The following is a 22,284-nucleotide window of genomic DNA, read 5'->3' as shown; positions in this document are numbered from 1 at the left end:
GCCCTCTTTCTTTCCAGTGTTTCATTGAGCTTCTTTGTAAAAATAGAGTATTCCACTTGTTTTCCTAGGTTACCAAAAATCTTCAAAGAAGAAACTTTTTCAGAAGCTAATTTTGAGCTGAATGTTGATAGAAAGATCAATACTTTATTACTGAAGAGAAATCTGATCCTTCAGATGCATGAGCAGTCACACTGAAATCACTCAAAAGAGAGCTGAATTGGGGGAAATCAGTGAACCCTGTACATACAACGCAGAGTTACCAAGTTTGAGAGGACTGTTCAGAAAAAGTGGAGTCTGAGAGAAAGAGTAAGATTGGGCTGCATTTTTCAGGAATTGTATTTTAAAAAAGAATCTGCCTCCAGCACAGTTTGGTAAACTTAGAAAACATTAGTATTCTTCTAAAATGTTTACAGTTCTCAGGCTAGGTGTGTGGTGATATATGGTGGAGAATAAATTTCTGTCAGTCTTCAAATTAGTCGAGTAGCAAAATTTTATCCTGAAATTCCCAGGAAACCAGAAGAGACTTTTTTTCCTAGACTGTTTTGTTTTCTAATGAAAATTGTCTACTGCACTTCTACTGTAGTAAAATGTACAAGAAAAGCACAAGTATAACAGTAATTTATTTCCTTCGTAAGTTTGCTTGCCTGTTTTTTACCTCACAAGTCCCTTTCTCACTGAATAGAACATTACCAATTCCTTTTTTTTCAAACAATGGGATAATACATACATGGATAAAGGTTTTATGAATTGGTCCAGATTAATGTATCATTCTCTTATCATTACCAAAAATGATTCAGAGTCCATGATTCACTGGAGTAGGAAGCAGAAAATTCATGAGCCTAAGTTGTTTCAATTAATCTTCTAAAACCTTAGCATTCTGGGTGACTGAGAATAGAGAAAGGCATGATCATTTTTAGTTAACATATGCATGGCCTCAAATTACTTCCAGAAGGATATTGCTGCTACCTGAACCTTTTCCTTAGCACCCTCTGAAGTGATAGACCTCACAGAAAGGTTATATATTCATTGCATTTTACTGCCAAGCATAAACTTTAACATATTATCCTGACATTTCATCATATAAGTTGACATAGATACATTGCCCCTCATAAAGTTGCCGTTACATTTCATACATTTTTATGCTAAGAAGAAAACAGCATTCAGCCTGCCAAGATTTCTCATTAAAAGTTTAAAAAATTAGAAATACTTGTTACTAATTAGATAATTAGGAAGTAGATTAGAAACCTCTAAAGAGAAATGCACTTAAGCCAAGCAGTATTTTACAATGTATCTGTTTGAATTAATTTTTGTGGTATAATTAGCATTATGTATTACCTTCACAGTTTTGATTAAAATGTGTAATCTGAGGTACCATTAAGTCTAACACTTTGCATCTCACTGGATTCTTCATATAACTAATTAGCACAAAGGTCGTAGTTCTCATTTTTCCAATATGAACATATCATTAAAAAAGCACACTGCTGATTATGTTGATAGATGTGGTAGGACACTGTAGAGATGAAATTTTCCATTTCCAAAAGGGTGAATACAATTACAAATTCAGCAAAGAAAAAATACATGATTTAGTACATCGCCTTTGCACAGTTGTGCCAGTAAGAAAGAATTTTGATAGATGCATAAAGGTAAAAACACTCCTGTGATGAAGGAATGAAAATAAAGCTCTCTTTACATGTTGTTTATGAAGAATTTAAGAAGTTCAGTAATCTGATATGGAGTCTTTGTAGCTGAAATATTATTTACTAACATTTTCAGTAAGTAACCGTACACAGATGCTGCTAAGGACAATGCCAAATGAGAAGATAGTTGCATGGTTTTAAACAGGTGAAAACACCCCAGTTTGACAACAGAAAACTTGAAAATGCATATAAATAATAACCTTGGATTCAGTCTTATATTTTTAACTCCTCCCCATATTCCACATTTCTTATGTATCTCACATTTCATCTCAACCTTTCCTGACATTCCTAGCCTTCTGGATGTGCTCTCCTATAAATTATCTCCAATATTCTGCATTCTTCCATCTTGTATTTCATTAGATTTCATGTCTACCCATTTATGTATATATGTGGAGTATGACATCTCTCTGGAGCCATCTGCTTTCTCTCCAAAAGTAGTAAATTAAGGTCATTCTTAAGTGGAAAGTTTCCTATCCACATGGAATTAAAAAAAGAAGTTGTCTCCATTATGCTTCCATTATGGACACATGATGGTGAGTTAAAAAAATAGAATTTGTCCTTCATAACCCCTATTAAAGTGTACTTGCATCATGAAGTTGGTTTGTCCAGCAGTCATTCACACAGCAACCAGGTTCTTTTCAGAAGGAAATGTTTCCTCACAGCAGACCTGAGAAGTCCATTACAGTTTAGGAGGTAAGCACCTAAATATCTTCTGAAATTTTTTAGCTTGAAATGTAGAAAAAAACTTTTTCTTAAGCTGTTACTGATTTCATCAAGAGTTAAGTCTCCTAAATACATGTCAGGCACCCAGTAATTCTTGTAAAAATGACCACAACAGCCATTTAATAATTGTTTGTGCCTGTTATTTGAATACTGGCAATAATGTTTAAAATTTTATGCTCTTAATTAGGAAGGCTTGAAAAATTAACTAATTCCCCTTTCCCAACAAAAGGAAACATAATAAAATTATAGAATGCTGGAAGCTAGAATAGTCATGGGATGGGATTAATTTACCTGAGAGAACCAATTTGAGAGCCACATTTAGAACTTATCTCCAGAGCGGGGAAGATATACTAATGAGTACCGAATATTTGTAAATTTGTGAATATGGCCACTGGAGTCAATGACTGTAACTAACCTCTCATGTAAACAAGACGTTAGGGAAATATTGTAGATTTAGGGAGCCCCTGCTATACAGGATGTAAAGAAAACAAGCTGAACCTTATTGATGAAAAGCTGTTCCAGCCTCAATGTTAGAAATTTCTTTTGTGTAACAGCAGGTCTGATTTCTGGGGTAAGGGCATCCTAAGAGATAGGATGCTTGATTTCTGTATGGTTTAGATAGGTATTGTTTGCTTCCCTGCCCTTAGGTATCCATCTATGTCAACAGCTACTGTTTGCATACATTTAGCATTCCCCTTTAATCTATGAGGTAGAAAAGGCTGAGACAAAGTAACGTTTTTAAAAGAATTCTTGTTGGCTTACTACCATTTTTATTTTACCTATGTTGTATTAGGACAGTCTCATACCCTGAAAAGCTGACACGTTTGGGACACTTCTATTTATTCTTAAAGAGACACTGAGGGTACTCAATGCCCTTTAGTACATATTCTTACTAGTGGTATAATGATTGAATACTAAAAATTATGTATATAAGTTTAAATTATAAATGCATTTTTAACTCTTCTTTCTGATGCTGACTGAATCTGTTTCAGTTCTTCTTAGCAACTGCTCAGATGATGCTGTTTAAATGTGGTCTTCTTCATATCCCTACATCCAAACCTTGTTCATCCTGGCCCTCATATGTGCTTCTCTGCGCAACAGCACCTCTTTCATCATTTCACTTACAAAAAAGATTAAACTATTCCAGGAAGTGGGAGAGTAATGCAATTGAATGGATATTTAGGAGTCCTGGATGTACATAAATTGGCCCTCAGTACATAGTTTGGCCCTACGCCTTAAGTCTTTAAAGCAAATTAAATCCTGAATGGCATTTCTCCAGGAAGCATGCTTGATGGAATTCAAATATTAAACATAGGCTGAGTATCTGAAGCAATTTTTCCCCCTCCATTTTTGGAGGTGTAACCATTCTTTCCAGTAAATAGCTAAGGTTATGGTATTCTTCTAGTCCAGAGATTTAACATGCTGAACTGAAGCTAAACTAAAACTTGATGATACTGAACTGTAAGGAATTGGTTACTGTGTTCATCACTGGGTGGTGACTGGGTTAGATTGCTGTAATTAAAACACAAACAAGCAGAATAGACAAAAATATGAAATAAAATACATTTTTTTTAATTGATCTTGCAGCTTTAAGCCACCTTTTGAGGTACTTAATACAGTATTTCTAAGAAGTACATATGGGTTTAATAGTTCTAAACTATTTCTTAGAGAAGCAAAAGTTATGGAAGTTAGTATATCAGATCTGCCTTTTGACTTGCAGATGAAGTTACTTGCTAAAGGGCTCAAAACATTTTATGCCTTTTATGAACTTGAGTGGTGAATGAACCCTGATTTTATTTGAGTTTGCTGTACTGAAAGTGTGACTTTTTAAAAATGAAGGTGCTGGTTGGCCTACACATTAGCTGGAAACATTTTCAGGAAATACTTTTTTCTATTAAAAAGAAAAGCAGAAAATTATTTCTGTAATATTTTGACTGCATAATAATTCTGAATGTTTATACAGGTATAACTTTTAGGTAGGAGCTCTGAACCAGAGAAAAAAAGTTATAACTTAGGATATATTAAATATCAGAAAATAACAATATGATAGCTAATTTCAATGGAATGAGGGTGAGGTTCTCTAAAATGGAGATGTGGCTGATAGCCAAGCTGAAGTGCCTGAACCGAAATGGTAAAGAATCAAACAGGAGGACCTGGTCTACTATCCAGATGGAAAACTATGACCTGATACCTATCACAGAAACTTGGTGGGATGAATCACATGATTGGAGTGTGTTCAGAAGGGACAAGCAAGGAAGGTTGGATGGGTCTTTGAGCAACCTGGTGTACTGGGAGCTGTAAATGCCCACAATAGAGGGGTTAGAACTAGATGATCTTTAAGCCCCTTCCAACCCAAACCATTCTATGATTCTATGACAGAAAAAGGCAATATGTCTGAGATTTGTGAGTTTTCTTGTTACCGCTGTTACAGAAAAACAGTGTGAATTTACCCATAATGAAGGTTTTTAGATTGGTATTCTTCTTTTTTCTTCAATTATTTAGAAGAAACATCTGGGGAATTACAGACCTGGGTACTTCATCTCAGTGCTGGTACGGAATTGATTTAGAGTGTAATTAAATTGAGATTAGTAGAATATCTGACTCAGTATCACGTTATAGTCACAAATTCATACAAGTGAAAATTATGCTTTCTTAACCTCTAAAGGTTATTGAAAAATTAATAAACAATAAATGAATGTTACCCTAATTGATGTAATTTATGCCTTCAGGTTTTTTTCTAGTAATGTGGTACACAAAAGCTCATTAGACTTAAGGGATAACTAGAAGATAAAAGGTTAAGTCTTGTCACAGATTTTTAAACTGGTTAATCAGTAGGAAAGAATTCGCAATGAAGGACTGTTCCTCAGGGGCATAAGGTGCAATATCTGATCAGTCAAGAAACTGCTGATTTATATTTGATGCATTCTTTGAAGCTAGTAAGTGGTTTTAGTCTTATTTTAAAAACAAGAAACTGGAATAGAATGCAATGTCAAATTCATATTTTAATATCTATTACAAGCGTGACAAGTCACACTCTATAATGTTCTCTTTCTGACAAGAGAGGTCAAGTTGAGACATCAAACATTTGTGGAAATTGTTCCACCATTAAAGTCTTTCAAAATGAAGAGGGAAATATGCATCTTTCTTCTCACGGTCCTATGAATCTAAAAAAAATGCAAGAAATACAACTTTTTTCTCTTTTTCTTTTTAATCAGGAGTAGGAAAAAATCTGAAATATTTCAGAAAAAAAATTAAAACTCCATCGCATCTGAACAATTGTTTGATGTTAATATCTGTATAATTTTATTCTAAAATGTGCAAACCAGAAACAAACCAACCTAACCCAAACTGAAAAAAAAAAAACAACCCACAAATATTTTTTCATGGATATGTCAGTAGCAAAATGCACAACTGATTCAGTTTCAAAGCTCAGGAATTTCAGACAGGATCTAAATACTATGCAACATGAGCCATCCGATGTGAACCACTCCTGCCAACTTATACATTTGTTGTGTCTAATATGCCTTTGAAGCTTATAGGATTCATTTTGTGTTAGTGCAAAGCAATAGCTTCCAAACCAACAACTGGATATAATAGACCATGCTAGAGCCTTTGCTAATTTGAAATGGTCGTGGAAAGCACTTTGCAGATGAATAGGATAGGCTCAGCTGTTAGCATGCTAACTATACAGCCTTCATCAGATCTGAGTAACCCTGAGTTTCCATGAGTGAAAAGTCTGCAAAATATTCAGTACATTTTATGATGGACTTTGCTATCATCCAGAAATGCTGCAAGCTTTTTCTGTAGTAGTATATCTAGTGTCAGCTCATGAACTGCCACAATATCATTTAACACACTCTATAGGAGGCTTCAGCACTCCATAACATTTATCCACCTTTTATTGCCAGGTTTCATTAACAGTTTATTGCCAAATATTCACTTGTAAATAGAAAATTCTTTGACTAGTGCTTCCAAACATAAATTCTTCTCTTCTTTATGATTCAGACAAAGAAAAGATGACATGATAATTTTCTGAAACCAATGTACTTCTGTATGGCAATTCTGGTTGTGATTTTTATTTGCAGAAGGTTGTGTTCTTAAAAAGGGATAGCATAGGTAGCACATGCCTTATTATACCCTTGTTCTGGATTATTTGGATTACATGGATAAAATACATATCACGATTTTGGAATTTGAAAACAGTCCACAAAATAATGTATTCTGTCTGCTAAAAAAATGCTGTGATTATCTTGAATGTTTACAGCTTGATTTTTTACAGGCTGTGAATCTGTGGAGGGTACTACTCATTAAGATACATGTTACTGAGCATAAAGCAAATAAGAATGATTCATAGAAAATCAGAGAGGTTATGCTAGAAAATTCCCATTGTATAAGAATACTGTATCTGTATCTCTACAGTCAGGAAGGTCAACTATTCAATTTTTACTGCATTTTGAATCTGCAAAATGATAAATGTAAATAAATTCCTTATATGTTCAAAACCCCTAAAACTTCAAAGGTAAATCATGCATTGACTTCTTTTTAATCTCTTCCATAGATTTAAACCTATCTCTATTATAGGGTAGGAATATGTAATGAAATTACTAAAATGTTGATTTTGCTAAACTAGAGAAACAGAAAAGGAGTGAATCAAAACAGTTAAGCTACTTTCCTGTACTGAGCCATACTGTTAAGGAACTTTCACTGAATCTATGGACACATTATCCTCACGGATTTCTGACTCATCATAGCAACCACGTTTAAAAAAAAAAAAAGTTTAATAAAAGCTATTTCATTTGAATTTTCTGTTAAAATATAGCATAACTAAGGGTAGAGAAATATAGATATGACAATACGTATATTTTCACTCACTGTTCACTATCAATATATCATTCACAACATCATTGTGAATTATTTACCACTTTATGATAGCAAGGATCAGCTATGATTTTATTCACTGGGATAGAATCATAGAATCATAGAATAGTTAGGGTTGGAAAGGACCTTAAGATCATCTAGTTCCAACCCCCCTTCCATGGGCAGGGACACTTCACACTAAACCATGCCACCCAAGGAAAAAAAAAAAAAAAATTGCAGTCCCCCCACCACCACAAATTATGCAGTTGAGTTTCCTGCATTTGGGGAAATCACAGGGGTCAGCACACCCGGAGCGGAAGGGATGAGCCTCTCCCTGGGAAAACCACATGCTTGATCATGGTGTCTCCCCTGCCAGGTATGTTCTGTAAGGATGTTCTGACCTTTTTGAATTTTCCTGATCTGAATTTGAAAAAATAATTGTACAGCTAAATAAATCACTATGTGAATACTTTGGAAAATAGAAAAACATTTACTTTCCACACATTTTAATATTTATGTAGTTGATATCAGAAAATTTTACTATAGAGCATTAATTGGACATAGTAAATATTACATTGGATTAATATAAAATGCATAAGACAAATACGAATAAGTATGTTTTGAGTGGGGGTTTTATCCTCAAACAAAATTGGATATACTGTTGTCAGAATCATTGTTACTGCAATGTTCATATATCGCATAATCATAAGAATCTTTTTTTTTAATGAAAACATTTAATTTAGCAAAATTGTGCTTTATTCTGGAAAAATATTTCATTAAAATATTTACAACAGTTCTATTTATGGGTTATTGGTAGCACAAGGCTGAGAAGGATTATGTAATAATACGTTGCCTCTTTGAGGGACTTAATATGAGATTTTGATATTTGGGTATTTTAAAATATCTATACATACCCATTGTCTTATTATTTTTTAATAGTGAATTAAGAGGAGTTTCTTGCTTTTGGATACTCAAAGCAATTATGGCAATGTACATGACCTCATGAAGAAATCCATGGAGTGGCTACTCAAAACCTTGTTTTGGGTGAAATACATAAGTATGTTTGAAGAATTTAGTTTTAATTCAACTGAAATCTTAACAGTTTAATCAATAACTTGTTCGTCCAGGTTTAATTATCATAGAGGAAAGAAACAAAAAAGGAAAAAAGAATACATTTCAGAAGAAATTTCATTATAATAATAAAGTTTAAATTATTATAAACATACTTTCTTGCATCTATTGTTTCTTCTGGTGGCATGCTCACCATCCCACTGCTCCTCAGGGTCCTCTGGTCCTGAATTTGTTGCATTTTTCTACATATGTTGTATGTTTGTGGGTTTTTGCTTTTTTTCTTGTTTGATGAATTGATTATAGTCCCAGGGTCTCCAGCTTAAACCTGTGCCCTTTTTATTATTGTCCCATACCAGTATTCTTCTACCTTGCATCCCGGGCCTCCATTTTCAAGGCCCTTTCTATCATACCATACCTATTTGCCTGTAAATTACATTTTTATGCTTACAACATACTATGTTGGGAAGGGATGGTTAGCGAAGAAATTAGGTATTAGTTAATGTTCAATCAATGGGGATGATTAGGGGATGAATGCTCAAGCTTGTTTAACTCTGTAGACATATCCATTGATATAAATATAAGGCCATGTATCTTCACTTTGAAAATAAGAGCTCTGAAGTTTTGAAAGTGTCTGACACACATAGTAAAAAATTTGTTTGTTCTCTTCACCCTTTAACAGCTTTCTTAGATGGCCAGATCCAGATATTTTACATATTTAGCGTATCAAATGTGACAGTATTATTAAAATTATCCATACATCCCTATCTAGAGGTCCATAAATAATTTCCATTACTGATTTTAATGGTGCACCTGCTACAAGTTATTGCAATGCCTTTAATGACTCATTAATGTGCTTAGATTTCCAGCTGATACCAGCTGAATGAATGAAGAATATTTCCTGTAACATTACAAAATAATCAGGAAGTCAGAAAAAAAGGTATAGAATCATAGAATAATTAGGGTTGGAAAGGACTTTAATATCATCAAGTTCCAACCCCCCTGCCATGGGCAGGGACACCTCGCACTAAACCATATCACCCAAGGCCTCATCCAACCTGGTCTTGAGCACTGCCAGGGATGGAACATTCACAGCCTCCCTGGGCAACCTATACCAGTGCCTCACTACCCTAAAAAGAAAGAATTTCCTCCTTATATCCAATCTAAACTTCCCCTGTTTAAGTTTTAACCCGTTACCCCTTGTCCTATCACTACTTGTTTCCGTTTTAACAAATATTGTATTTGTTAAATACATTGTATTTGCAGAACTAGAAAACACTCTATCAAATATATAGCTGTAGGTGCATAACCTTTTATCATTTTATTAATTTTAAGAGTAGCTTGGCAATCTGCTTAAAAGGTATGGCACTGGACAGCCATACCTTTAATTTCTTCCAGCCACTTTGGAAGAAGGGGCATTTGGTTAGAATTGCTTGATTAGGGATATTTGGAAGAGCACAGGTGCTTAGCAATTAAAACAAACAAATGAAAAAACAAAAGACCAAATAAACAAAGCAAACCGCAAAAAACAACCAAACAAACAAAAAAAGCCCCAACTTTCCTCAGATGTATATGTTGAAATATTTGAAAGACACAAATTTGTTATCAGTTAAAGACAGAAACACTGCAGGAAATGCTAAAAAGCCCCCTAATTTACGGGAATATTAAGAACTAGATTACCTTTTGCAGTATCCCTGTTCCTCAGTCACCCAGATTGAATCATGTTTACCAACTCCTCCCCCATGTTTTGGAGATCCATAATAATGTATCTACAAAATTGACGCATTATTATGTATCTGCAAAACTAAGAACAACACACATTCAGGTCTAGCTATGCAAGATAGCTCTCAGATAAAGAGTGCAGTTAATACTATAAGGTACTAGGAAAAAAATACTTGCCCTCCCCCCCTGCTCCTGCTTCCGAAAATAAAGGAGGTGAAGTTAAAAATTGCACTAGCACACAGAGGTAAAAACAAGATCATGCATCTGTCACATGCTTGGAAGCCAGTGACAACCCAAAGATTTGAAAGCCAAGAAAGGGGAACAGAGGAATTTGGGAATTGACTTGACAGAATGATTATAATTGGGAAGACTTAAAATTTTTGAAGTATAGGAGAAACTGCTGTCTTCCCCCATAGGTAGGTCAGCATTAAACCACGCTACTTGCAAATCCCTAATGCCACTTGTCATTTTGTAGTGTGGCCAGTTAGTTGTTATGAGAAAGAATGTCAATCTACCCAGGAAAAGCAATTTCTTTATTGCAGCAATCAATGATCAAAACTTTTTGGCTTATGTTATAAAGGAACTTAGTTTAGATTAAAAGCGTGGTTTGACATGTAAGGTTATCAAACCATGTTTCAGAAAATGATTTCAGGAGTTGCTTTTCCTCTCTGTTGAATGAAATAGTATATATACTAACTGGCTGCTTTTTTGTACTCCATTACAAATGTGATTATTCTTTTCCTGAAGTAGAAAAATAATATTTAATATTTAAAATAAGATTTATTTACACTGTTTCAGAAAACAATAGCAAATTTTAAATCTGGAATGCATTCTTTACAATAGATTCTATGGCCCAATTTCTTTATTTTTTTTAGAATTATTTATTGCATACACCATTTAGAACACAACATTCACCAATCTCTCCCCTAATATTTTAGCACACTTACCAAAAAGTCATGCCCAAAACCAAGTTGCTTTTAGGATACAGGAAATTAATTTAGATATTTTATCTAAAATCTAACAGTGCAAGAAGCACATTGTAATATACTATCAGTGGAGATCTTATTGATTTACTGATTTTTTTATTATTACGCCTTTTCTAAGACTCAAATTTTGTCAGTTCTTTCATATCTTTCTCATGAACTAGTGAGTTTGCAGGAAGACACTGCAATAATGAATTCTCTAAAAATTTTCTTTTCCACTAAGCTGGTCATTCACACAAGTAAAAATTCTTTTACAGCAATCTCACAGAATTTGCTTTCCTGCTATAGTTTGTTCTTCAAAACAATGTAATGTCTAGTACTTTTCATTGAAACCTACTACAGGTAGCCGTATCGAAGGTAAGTTAAGTTATGAACATCATGAGGACATTTCACTCAAAGAAAGGAGACATCAGGAAGCTGATGTTCCCATGATGTAACCATCATTAGACTGAATTAATTTAGCATTTAGTGTCATGAAAGAAAATGTCCTTAATCCACTTAATCCAGCATGAACATTTCAATTAACTAATCCTCTCAAACTGTAGCAAATACCATGCTGTATGACTTCATAGAATAATGCATTCCAAGCTCAGGAAAATACTTCTGATCTGGAAAAAGCTTTAGCCTCTCTGTATACCATTTACTGAAGTGTCCCCCAATGCTTTTAGGGATACTTAAATGTGTGGGGGTTTTGGCGTTTGGTTGGTTGTTTTTTGATGGTGCTTTTTTGGTTTTGATGTTTTCTTGGTTGCTTTACTGCTGGTGCACCCCTCCCTGTGACTTGGTACCATTTTGCTTGGTTTATCTGAATCCTGTGTCATTGTTTTTCAGGTAACTTGGATACTGGAAAATTCTAGATTTTAAACAATCTGAACTTGTTTATATATACTCAGAATATTTTTAAGACAGTGCCCTTTTGAATATTTTCACAACTCTGTAAATATCATTATATAATATATTACTTTTCATAATACATACATTGTATTGATTCACAATGGTTTTAGTTATCGTCAGTGAAAGTAATATTCTATTAAGAAGTTTAGACAATTTTTTATATGAGTGATAGTATTTTATATAAACTGATTCATATTTGGAATTATATCCAGAACTGTTTTCATAATCTACTTTTCACTTGGCAAGATTGACTGAAATCCTGTAAAAGTAACTTCTCTTTTTCATTCGATGAATGCAATTCAGAAATTAACCAGATTTTTAATGAAAAATGTTTTACTATTTTTGGACCTGCCAATGTTTGTTTTTACTATCAGCACATTGCATATAAATACTTATCCTAAAATGGTAAGTGGAATGGAATACATCAGTTGAAATATATCTGACTAGAAGTAAATGTAAAGTAGACCTCTAGATCTGAATTTTTAGAAGACTCGTTTACAGTCAATAGAGAACAATTGAGAGTAGCAAATATTTCTTCATTCATGAAATAGATGTCTAAATTAGTGTGAGTTATTCTATAAAAGTGATTATTTCTCTCCATTGAGTATAAAAAGAAGCCTGGAGGGGTTAGCTGATAAATATCTCAGGCTAAATTAGTTAATTCTACTGTAGACATACAAAGAAAAATACATCAATATACCCATATAAATCAATTTTACACTTACAAATGTGAATGTTTGTTTATAAGAATATAATTAGTGAAAACAATTACATCAATCCTATAACCAAATCTGCAATGAAAGAGGCCTTTAAAATGGGAATTAATAGTCTTAGTAGGACTACCTGATAATCAAGTATCATAGAATCATAGAATCATAGAATAGTTCAGGTTGGCAAGGACCTTAAGATCATCTAGTTCCAACCCCCCTGCCATGGTCAGGGACACCTCACACTAAGCCATCTCACCCAAGGCTCTGTCCAACCTGGCCTCGAACACTGCCAGGGATGGAGCATTCACAGCTTCCCTAGGCAGCCTATTCCAGTGCCTCACCACCCTTACAATAAAGAACTTCCTCCTTATATCCAATCTAAGCTTCCCCTGTTTAAGTCTGAACCCGTTACCCCTTGTCCTATCACTACAGTCCCTAATGAAGAGTCCTTCCCCAGCATCCTTATAATAATTTTATATGCTTGCTATAATTTTATATTGAGTTGAATCTTGTGATCTCACTAAAGTCAATGGGTTTGCCAAACAGAGTGACACTGGTCTTAAGTAAGAAATTCTGGACTAGAATTTCTTAAACTTGAATGAGCTTTATGTGTGCTTTAGGATTTGCATCCTCTATAATCAGTAAATTTCTATCCATGTACCTGCAGCTGAGTTACTTCATCCTCAGTTCTTTGCTTTGCTAAACCTAAAATATTAGCTTTCATATTTTATTTATCTTTGGCATTATTACATATTTCAATGTTTTGGTTTGTATTTTCTTATGTATTATGAATTATCTACTTTCCTTTCACAGAAACATATCTCTCTGATCCAGGAAGTTATTTTTTTTACAATAGACTGATTATAGGTGAGGCAACCTGTAAGAAAAAAAAAAAAAAGTTGAAGTAGAATTGATGGCGTATAAAATAGAATCACAGAATCAACTAGGTTGTAAAATACCTTTAAGATCATGAAGTCCAACCATTACCCCAGGACTGCCAATACCACCATTAATCTATTGTCACTGAGGGCCTCATCTTCATGTTTTTTTAACACTTCCAGGGACAGTGATTCCTCTACCACCCTGGGCAGCCTGTTCCAGTACTTAATTAAACTCTCTGTGATGAATTTTTTCCTAACATCCAATCTAAATATCCCATGGGTTTTGGTTCAATGGCAAGCTGAATACAAGTCAGCAGTGTGCTCTGACAGCCAAAAGGGCCAACCATGTCCTGGGACGCATCAAGCACAGCACAGCTGGACATTTGAGGGATGTGATTGTCCCACTCTACACTGACCTGATGCAGCCCCACCACGAGTACTGTGGGTAGTTTTGCCCAAGAAGGACACCAAACTATTAGAGTGTGTCCAGAGGAAGGTGACCAAGGTGGTGAAAGACCTTGACAGAAAACCTACAAAGAGTGGATGAGGTCACCAAAGAGTGGCCCACCAGAGCTGCTTTATCACTTCCCCTCCTCAACTGGACAGAGGCAAGAAAATATAATGAAAATGTCATGGGTCAAGATAAGGACAGGAAAGACTCATTCAGAAATTACCATCATGGTCAAAACAGTCTTGAGCTGGGGAAATTAGCTTAATTTATCACCAATCAAATCAGAACAGGATAATAAGAAATAAACCCAAATCTTAAAAGTACTTTCCTCCCACCCCTTCCTTCTTCCTAGGCTTAACTTCACTACTGATTTTCTCTACCTCCTTGCCCCAGCAGCCCAGGGGAATGGGGAACAGGGGCTGTGGTCAGTTAATCACACACTGTCTCTGCCTCTCCTTCCTTCTCAGAGGGAGGACACCTCACACTCCTCCTTCATTCCTGCGTCGAGTTCCTCCCACAGGAGGAAGTTCTCCATGAACTTCAACATGTGTCATCTTTGTTAGCACAGTGAGCAAATAATTATGTACCAAAAGCTGATTAGTAGTCTTGGTGATTATCTTTTATTGTATTTCCATAAAACAAAATGATTTTCATTTGAATTTATTTAATCACATTTATTAGTTAGTAATGGAAAAATCTGTTGTGATTAGTTACAACATTTCTCTCTCCCCTCTTCCTTGTTCCTTGCCTCCTCCTTTCTTCCTTCCTTTATTTCTTTCTTTCCTCCCTTCCTTAAAAAGCTGTCCTTAAGGTTATAGTGACATGAAGTAAGAGCAAAGCTGTGGCTCGTTTATCATTTTTTCTTTTTATTGGAAATAAAAGAAAATTGGCTATTCTTATTATTTTCCTTCCTTTTTTTTTCATTTTTATTTAAAGAAAATAATCATCCCACAATGCTCCTTCATCTGTCATGGGGGCATATATAATACCACAAACAGCTAATACAGGATGTCAAGGCAACAGGAATAAAAGCAATAGAAAATTCAATTGAGATTGCTTCTGCTTCCTGACACAGAACCCACAGGACAGAATATTCTTTCTACAAATAGCTTGGTCATGTTGGCTTGCAGTTTTACTTTAAAAGCCTTAACAACTCTTTCCATAAAAACTTTAATGCTCTTCCTTTTATAGCAGTAAAATAGATATTGTGTTATCTGCACTATGCATGCATTTCACTATACAAATTCAAATACATGTATGTTTTTTCATATATATATGCACTCATAACAACAGTGAACATGTAAATGCCCCTATTGTGACTGTTCTGTGTACTGTCCTCTGTAAACAGTTCAAAGACAGAGAGAAAAGTGAGCATATGTGGGAGCAGCAACTCTGCAAAAACAAGGTCAGTGAAGAAGGATTCCTCCTAATTGTCACATGGTTTTGTATACTTTTTTGAAGGCTGTGAGGAGTCCTACCCCTGAGGAGGAAGGAGCGGCAAAGACAATGTATGATGAAGTGCCCAAACCTCCATTCCCCGTCTCCCTGTGACACTGAGGGAGAAGAGGTAGAGAATTTGGGAGTAAAGTCGAGCCCAGGAAGGAGGGATCACTCCAGCTGATCCATGGCCAAGACTCAACCCCTACATGGTGGAAGTCCCTCTCCTTTGGTTTCAATTTCTGCACTGAATACTGTGTATTGTGTCACTCCCTCCACCATGGGGGAATTGTTTTAACTATTTATCTGTTCCTACCTGCATAAACCGCCAAACTTGAGCCAGTCTCCATCCCAGGAGGCCAACTAGTGTTTAAATCTCTAGTTTCTGACACTTTCTAAGTTGTTGCCCAAATGTGTTATGGAAAAAAAAACCAACATTGTTATCCAGATCATACTGAGTAAGACAGGTCAGTTCAAGTTTTGCAGATGGTCAGGACTCATATCTCGGTGGTACTGCTGGGTAGGCTACATTCAGTTACAACACTGATACAACAAAAGAAAAGAATACAAAGGTCCCCAGAAAAGTTCAGAAAGTTCAGAATGCTATATAGCAATATGAATATCTTATGGAAAACATTCAGCACTCAACAGGTTGTTGTGGGGTTTTCTGTAGAAACAAAAAAAAATGGAGAAAAGAACTGTGTCTGGTGAAATGAGAAAGACGATTTCTAATGATCTGGAAAAGTCCACGATTTCATCTCGGTCGTTTGCACTGAACATCTACATTACCCTTAAAATTTTGGGATTTCATAATTCCCTTTCAACTTTGTGTGTGTGTTTGTACAGAGAATAATTTATCCATGATATTCAGATGTTCATTCACTAGAGACTTTGTGCTAGTTTCTGATTTTGTAGACAGCAACAGAATAAGAAAATACATGTTTCAATACTGTCCTGGGTTCAGCAGTAGCAGTCATGTTTTTCCTTTGTGTTAACTGGTGCAGTGCTGTGTTTTGACTTCTAGTTTGAGAACAGTGTTGGTGAAGCTGATGTTGTCGGTTGTTGCTAAGTGATGTTTACCCTGACCAAGGACTCAGTGAGGCTCATGCTCTGCCAGGGAGGAGGGGAGGCTGTGAGGAAGCAGAGACGGGGCGCCTGACCCGGGCTAGCCGGGGAGGTATTCCATACCACAGCACGTCATGCCCGGGGTGGGGGGTAACTGGGAGTTACCCGGAAGAACAGGGGCTTCCGGGTGGAACTCGTTTTCTTGGCCGGTGGTATCGTATTCTCTTCTCTTGTTATTTTCCCTTATCATTGTTTTAGCTGATAGTTGCTGGACTGTTCTTGTCTCAACCCGTAGGAGTTGCACTCTCTCGATCCTCCTCCCCGTTCCTCCGGGAGCGGGGAAGGGGAGAGCCCCGGTGCAGAAGGGGGGGGGGGGGACGGACACGGACCTTGATTGTTGTCAGCTCGGCACCACTCACTGGGAGTGAGTGAACAAGTTACCTGACTGGGTTTAAACCACGACAGTTCTTCTTTTTTTTGGCGCCCAACGTGGGGCACGAGGGGTTGAGATAAGAACAGATCTGACTGGATTGATAGTCACTCGTCACAATGCTGATTTATTGGCTCTCAAGGTTTTTCCTCTTGATCTCACAGTTTCAGTATACCATATCTTACGTCCATCCGGTATTGGCTGTATTAGTGTTTTTCAAGTGTGGGGCTTGGGCTAAGGTTTTTATCCCATTGTACTTTATGGTAATGACTTGTAATACAATAGAATCATTGATCATGAAATAGATCTGGTTTATGTTCCCAGTGTGGTCACCACCTTTATACTTTGGGAGGTATATGATGGAGGTGCTTAGCAATTACACATCTTTTTTCTCCTTCTCAGGTGCTCAACCTGTGAAGGAGACATTCTTTTACCCTCCTAGTCGTCCCCCCAGACCATTTACATTTGAGAGTTTTGAATTTTTTGAATGGCCTTTTAATGCTGTTGAGACTTGTTTGCTGATGGTGATGGGAATCACCATGCTAACACGCATACAGAGTGTGTTTTGCCCACTACTGATTTCAAGAGTTAAGCAGAGTCAGGTTTGGGTCTTGTCTGGGGTCAAAAGACGATGTAGGAGGACCGAGAGATTTTCCCAGAGGCTGGACAGCCATGAGTGGCAGGGTGTGTGGGATAGTATGGGCAAGTATCTAGGTCAGTGGGCCCCTCCAGTATTTTGGAATTTCACTACCGAACAACTGCAAAATCCAGAAGAATTAGTAAAACACTTAAATGAGGTGTGTGGTCATTCTGGCCATACCAGAGATGGACAAATCACGGCAACGTGCTGGGGCTTGGCCTATGCTTACAGGGCCTTGTTCAACACTATCCAGCACCTTCAAAAGGAAAAGAATGTCGGCGGATTTGAGGGCAAAGCGACAGTCGCTACTCAAACTTTGGCTGCAATGAACTGCGCAGCTACCCCAGTGGCAAGTACAGCAGCTGCTCAAACTTCAACTGCAACAGACAGCGCGGTTACCCCAGCTCCAAGCACGGTAGCTACACCACCCCCAGCAACAAGTACAGTCGCTACTCAAACCACAGTGATAATCACTGCAGCCAAACCAGAGGACCAATGCGTACCAATATCAGTTGCCCCTGTACGCAAGAGAACAAGCAAAAAGGAGGCAAAAAGGGTGAAGCGAGATGAAGAACCAATGAATTCACCACCCGGTCCAGAATCTGATCAGGAGTCATCATCACATGACGAAGAAGAAGAGGTAACTTCTCGACCTCGGACCTCAACCGAGCTGCGGAATATGCGAAAAGATTTTACCCGTCAACCAGGGGAGCACATCATCACCTGGTTACTCCGATGCTGGGACAATGGGGCCGATGGTCACGAACTAGAAGGTACAGAAGCCAAGCAGCTGGGATCACTTGCTACAGAAGGGGGAATTGACAAAGCAATTGCAAGAGAGAAAAAGTCCCTCAGCTTTTGGAGGAGGCTATTGGCAGCTGTGAAAGAAAGGTTCCCGTACAAGGACGATGTTACGAGTCGTTCGGCCAAGTGGACTACTATAGACAAAGGCATCCAGTCTCTGAGGGAATCGGCCATCGTAGAGATGATCTATCACATCAAGCCGAATAACGGGGATACACCTATAGATCCAGATGAAGTTGAATGTACACGACCCATGTGGCGAAAACTTACACTCCTTCCATCATCTCAGCTGTGAAAAAACTGTCCCAGGACCTCGACAAATTGAGGGACGATGTATCTGATTTATCCAGCTCCTCACGTGTACCAACACACGTCTCAGCTATTAACAAAAGACGCCCTATAGTTCAAGAGAGGAGATACAGAAGGTATACGCCACGGGGTACCCTATGGTTTTACCTGCTGGATCACGGAGAAGACATGACAAAGTGGGATGGAAAACCTACTTCAGCTTTGGAGGAACGGGTGAGTGAACTGAAGAGGGGAGCAAGGGCCAAGACTGATCGTCCCATGAGAGCTACGGCTTCAGTCTCTGGTGAGCAGTTTCCCAGATGGAGTGGAAGAGCTGATTTTACTCCAGCTCCTGTGATAACGAAGAATAATCCCTTTCAACACGACTTAAGTGTCCAATGCTGTGACGACCATTAGAGGGGCCCTGCCTCCAGCCAGGTGGAGGTAGGGAACAATCGGATTTACTGGACTGTGTGGATCAGATGGCCTGGCACATCAGTCCCACAGAAGTATAAGGCTCTAGTAGATACCGGTGCACAGTGTACCCTGATGCCATCAAGCTGTCAAGGGGTGGAACCCATCTATATTTCTGGAGTAACAGGAGGATCCCAAGAGTTGACTGTGCTGGAGGCTGAAATCAGCCTGACTGGGAGGGAATGGCAAAAGCACCCTATTGTGACTGGTCCAGAGGCTCCATGCATCCTCGGCATAGACTACCTCAAGAGAGGGTACTTCAAAGACCCAAAAGGGTACCGGTGGGCTTTTGGTATTGCTGCTTTGGAGACTGAGGAAATTGAGCAGCTGTCCACCTTGCCTGGTCTCTCAGAAGATCCCTCTGCTGTGGGGTTGCTGAAAGTTGAAGAACAACAAGTGCCAATTGCGACCACAACAGTGCACCGGCGGCAATATCGCACCAACCGAGACTCCCTGATTCCCATCCATCAGCTGATCCGTAGACTGGAGAGTCAGGGGGTGATCAGCAGGACCCGCTCACCCTTCAATAGCCCCATATGGCCAGTGCGAAAGTCTAATGGAGAATGGAGACTAACAGTAGACTATCGTGGCCTGAATGAAGTCACACCACCATTGAGTGCTGCCGTACCGGACATGCTAGAACTTCAGTATGAACTAGAGTCAAAGGCAGCCAAGTGGTATGCCACGATTGATATTGCCAATGCATTTTTCTCCATTCCTTTGGCAGCAGAGTGCAGGCCACAGTTTGCTTTTACTTGGAGGGGTGTCCAGTTCACTTGGAACCGACTGCCCCAGGGGTGGAAACACAGCCCTACCATTTGCCATGGACTGATCCAGACTGCCCTGGAACAGGGGCAAGCTCCAGAACACCTGCAATACATTGATGACATTATTGTGTGGGGCGATACAGCGGAAGAAGTCTTTGAGAAAGGGAGGAAAATAATCCAAATCCTGCTGAAAGCCGGTTTTGCCATAAAACGGAGTAAGGTCAAGGGACCTGCACAGGAGATTCAATTTTGGGGAATAAAATGGCAAGATGGACGTAGACAGATCCCCACAGATGTGATCAACAAGATAACAGCAATGTCTCCACCACCTAATAAGAAAGAAACGCAAGCTTTCTTGGGTGCAGTGGGGTTCTGGAGAATGCACATCCCAAATTACAGTTCGATTGTAAGCCCTCTCTATCATGTGACCCGGAAGAAGAATGATTTTAAATGGGGCCCTGAGCAGCAACAAGCCTTTGAGCAAATTAAACGTGAGATAGTTCATGCAGTAGCCCTTGGACCAGTCCGGACCGGGCCAGATGTAAAAAATGTGCTGTACACTGCAGCTGGGGAGAACGGTCCTACCAGGAGCCTCTGGCAGAAAGCTCCAGGGAAGACTCGAGGTCGACCCCTCGGCTTTTGGAGTCGGGGATACAAAGGATCTGAAGCCAGCTATACCCCAACTGAGAAAGAGATACAGGCAGCCTATGAAGGGGTTTGAGCTGCTTCGGAAGTGATTGGCACTGAAGCACAGCTCCTCCTGGCACCCCGGCTGCCCGTGCTGGGCTGGATGTTCAAAGGCAGGATCTCCTCTACACATCATGCAACTGATGCTACATGGAGTAAATGGGCTGCACTAATTACACAACGAACTCGAATAGGAAATCCCAGTCGTCCAGGCATTCTAGAAGTCATCATGGACTGGCCAGAGGGCAAAGATTTAGGAATGTCACCAGAGGAGGAGTTGGTGCGTGCTGAAGAGGCCCCACCATATAATAAACTGTCAGAAAGTGAAAAGCAGTATGCCTTGTTTACTGATGGCTCTTGCCGTATTGTGGGAAAGCATCGGAGATGGAAGGCAGCTGTATGGAGTCCTGGACGACAAGTTGCAGAAACTGCTGAAGGAGAGGGTGAATCGAGTCAATTTGCCGAGGTGAAAGCCATCCAGCTGGCCCTGGACATTGCTGAACGAGAAAAGTGGCCAGTACTTTATCTCTATACTGACTCATGGATGGTGGCAAATGCCCTGTGGGGGTGGTTGAAGCAATGGAAGCAGAGCAACTGGCAACGCAGAGGTAAACCCATCTGGGCTGCTGCACTGTGGAAAGACATTGCTGCCAGGGTGCAGAACCTGGTGGTGAAGGTACGTCATGTAGATGCCCATGTACCCAAGAGTCGGGCCACTGAGGAACACCAGAACAACCAACAAGTGGATAAAGCGGCTAAGATTGAAGTGGCTCAGATGGACTTAGATTGGCAACATAAAGGTGAATTATTTTTGGCCCGGTGGGCCCATGACACTTCAGGCCATCAGGGCAGAGATGCAACATATAGATGGGCCCGTGATCGAGGGGTGGACTTAACAATGGACACTATTGCCCAGGTTATTCATGAGTGTGAAACATGTGCTGCAATTAAACAAGCCAAGTGGTTAAAGCCTCTTTGGTATGGAGGACGATGGTTGAAGTATAAATATGGGGAGGCCTGGCAGATTGACTATATCACACTGCCACCAACCCGCCAAGGCAAGCGCCATGTGCTTACAATGGTGGAAGCAACCACCAGGTGGCTGGAAACATACGCTGTGCCCCATGCCACTGCCCGGAACACCATCCTGGGCCTTGAGAAACAGATTTTGTGGCGACACGGCACCCCAGAGAGAATTGAGTCAGACAATGGGACTCATTTCCGGAATAACCTTATAGATATTTGGGCCAAAGAGCATGGCATTGAGTGGGTATATCACATCCCCTGCCATGCACCAGCCTCTGGGAAAATCGAACGGTACAATGGGCTGTTAAAAACTACACTGAGAGCGATGGGTGGGGGAACTTTCAAGCATTGGGATACACATTTACCAAAGGCCACCTGGTTGGTCAACACCAGAGGATCTGCCAACAGGGCTGGCCCAGCCCAGTCAGAACTTTTACATATTGTAGAGGGGGACAAAGTTCCCGTGGTGCATATGAAGAATTTGCTGGGGAAGACAGTCTGGGTTATTCCTGCTTCAGGTAAAGGCAAACCCACTCGTGGGATTGCTTTTGCTCAGGGACCTGGATATACTTGGTGGGTAATGCGGGAAGATGGGGAAGTCCGATGTATACCTCAAGGGGATTTGATTTTAGGGGAAAACAGCCAGTGAACTCAATTGTATGCCGTTGCCTGCTGTGTAA

General features: G+C 38.9%; 1 protein-coding gene and 1 non-coding gene across 2 annotated transcripts in view; one reads left to right on the top strand and one right to left on the bottom strand.

Annotated features, from left to right (window-relative positions):
* Nucleotides 1-22,284, top strand: part of LOC133265042 (T-cell activation Rho GTPase-activating protein-like) — a 977,746-nt gene that overhangs the window by 541,080 nt on the left and 414,382 nt on the right. The window lies entirely within an intron of this gene.
* On the bottom strand, nt 7,497-7,661 carry LOC133265089 (U1 spliceosomal RNA). Its single transcript, XR_009741866.1, has one exon. It is a non-coding gene; the product is annotated as a U1 spliceosomal RNA (small nuclear RNA).

This window comes from Pezoporus flaviventris, unplaced genomic scaffold (genome assembly GCF_033815535.1).
Source record: "Pezoporus flaviventris isolate CSIRO_AGI_PZ_B2104156 unplaced genomic scaffold, CSIRO_AGI_Pfla_v1 ptg000003l, whole genome shotgun sequence".
NCBI lineage: Eukaryota > Metazoa > Chordata > Aves > Psittaciformes > Psittacidae > Pezoporus > Pezoporus flaviventris.
The sequence above is the reverse complement of the archived record's forward strand: the minus strand, read 5'-3'. Positions and strand labels throughout refer to the sequence as shown.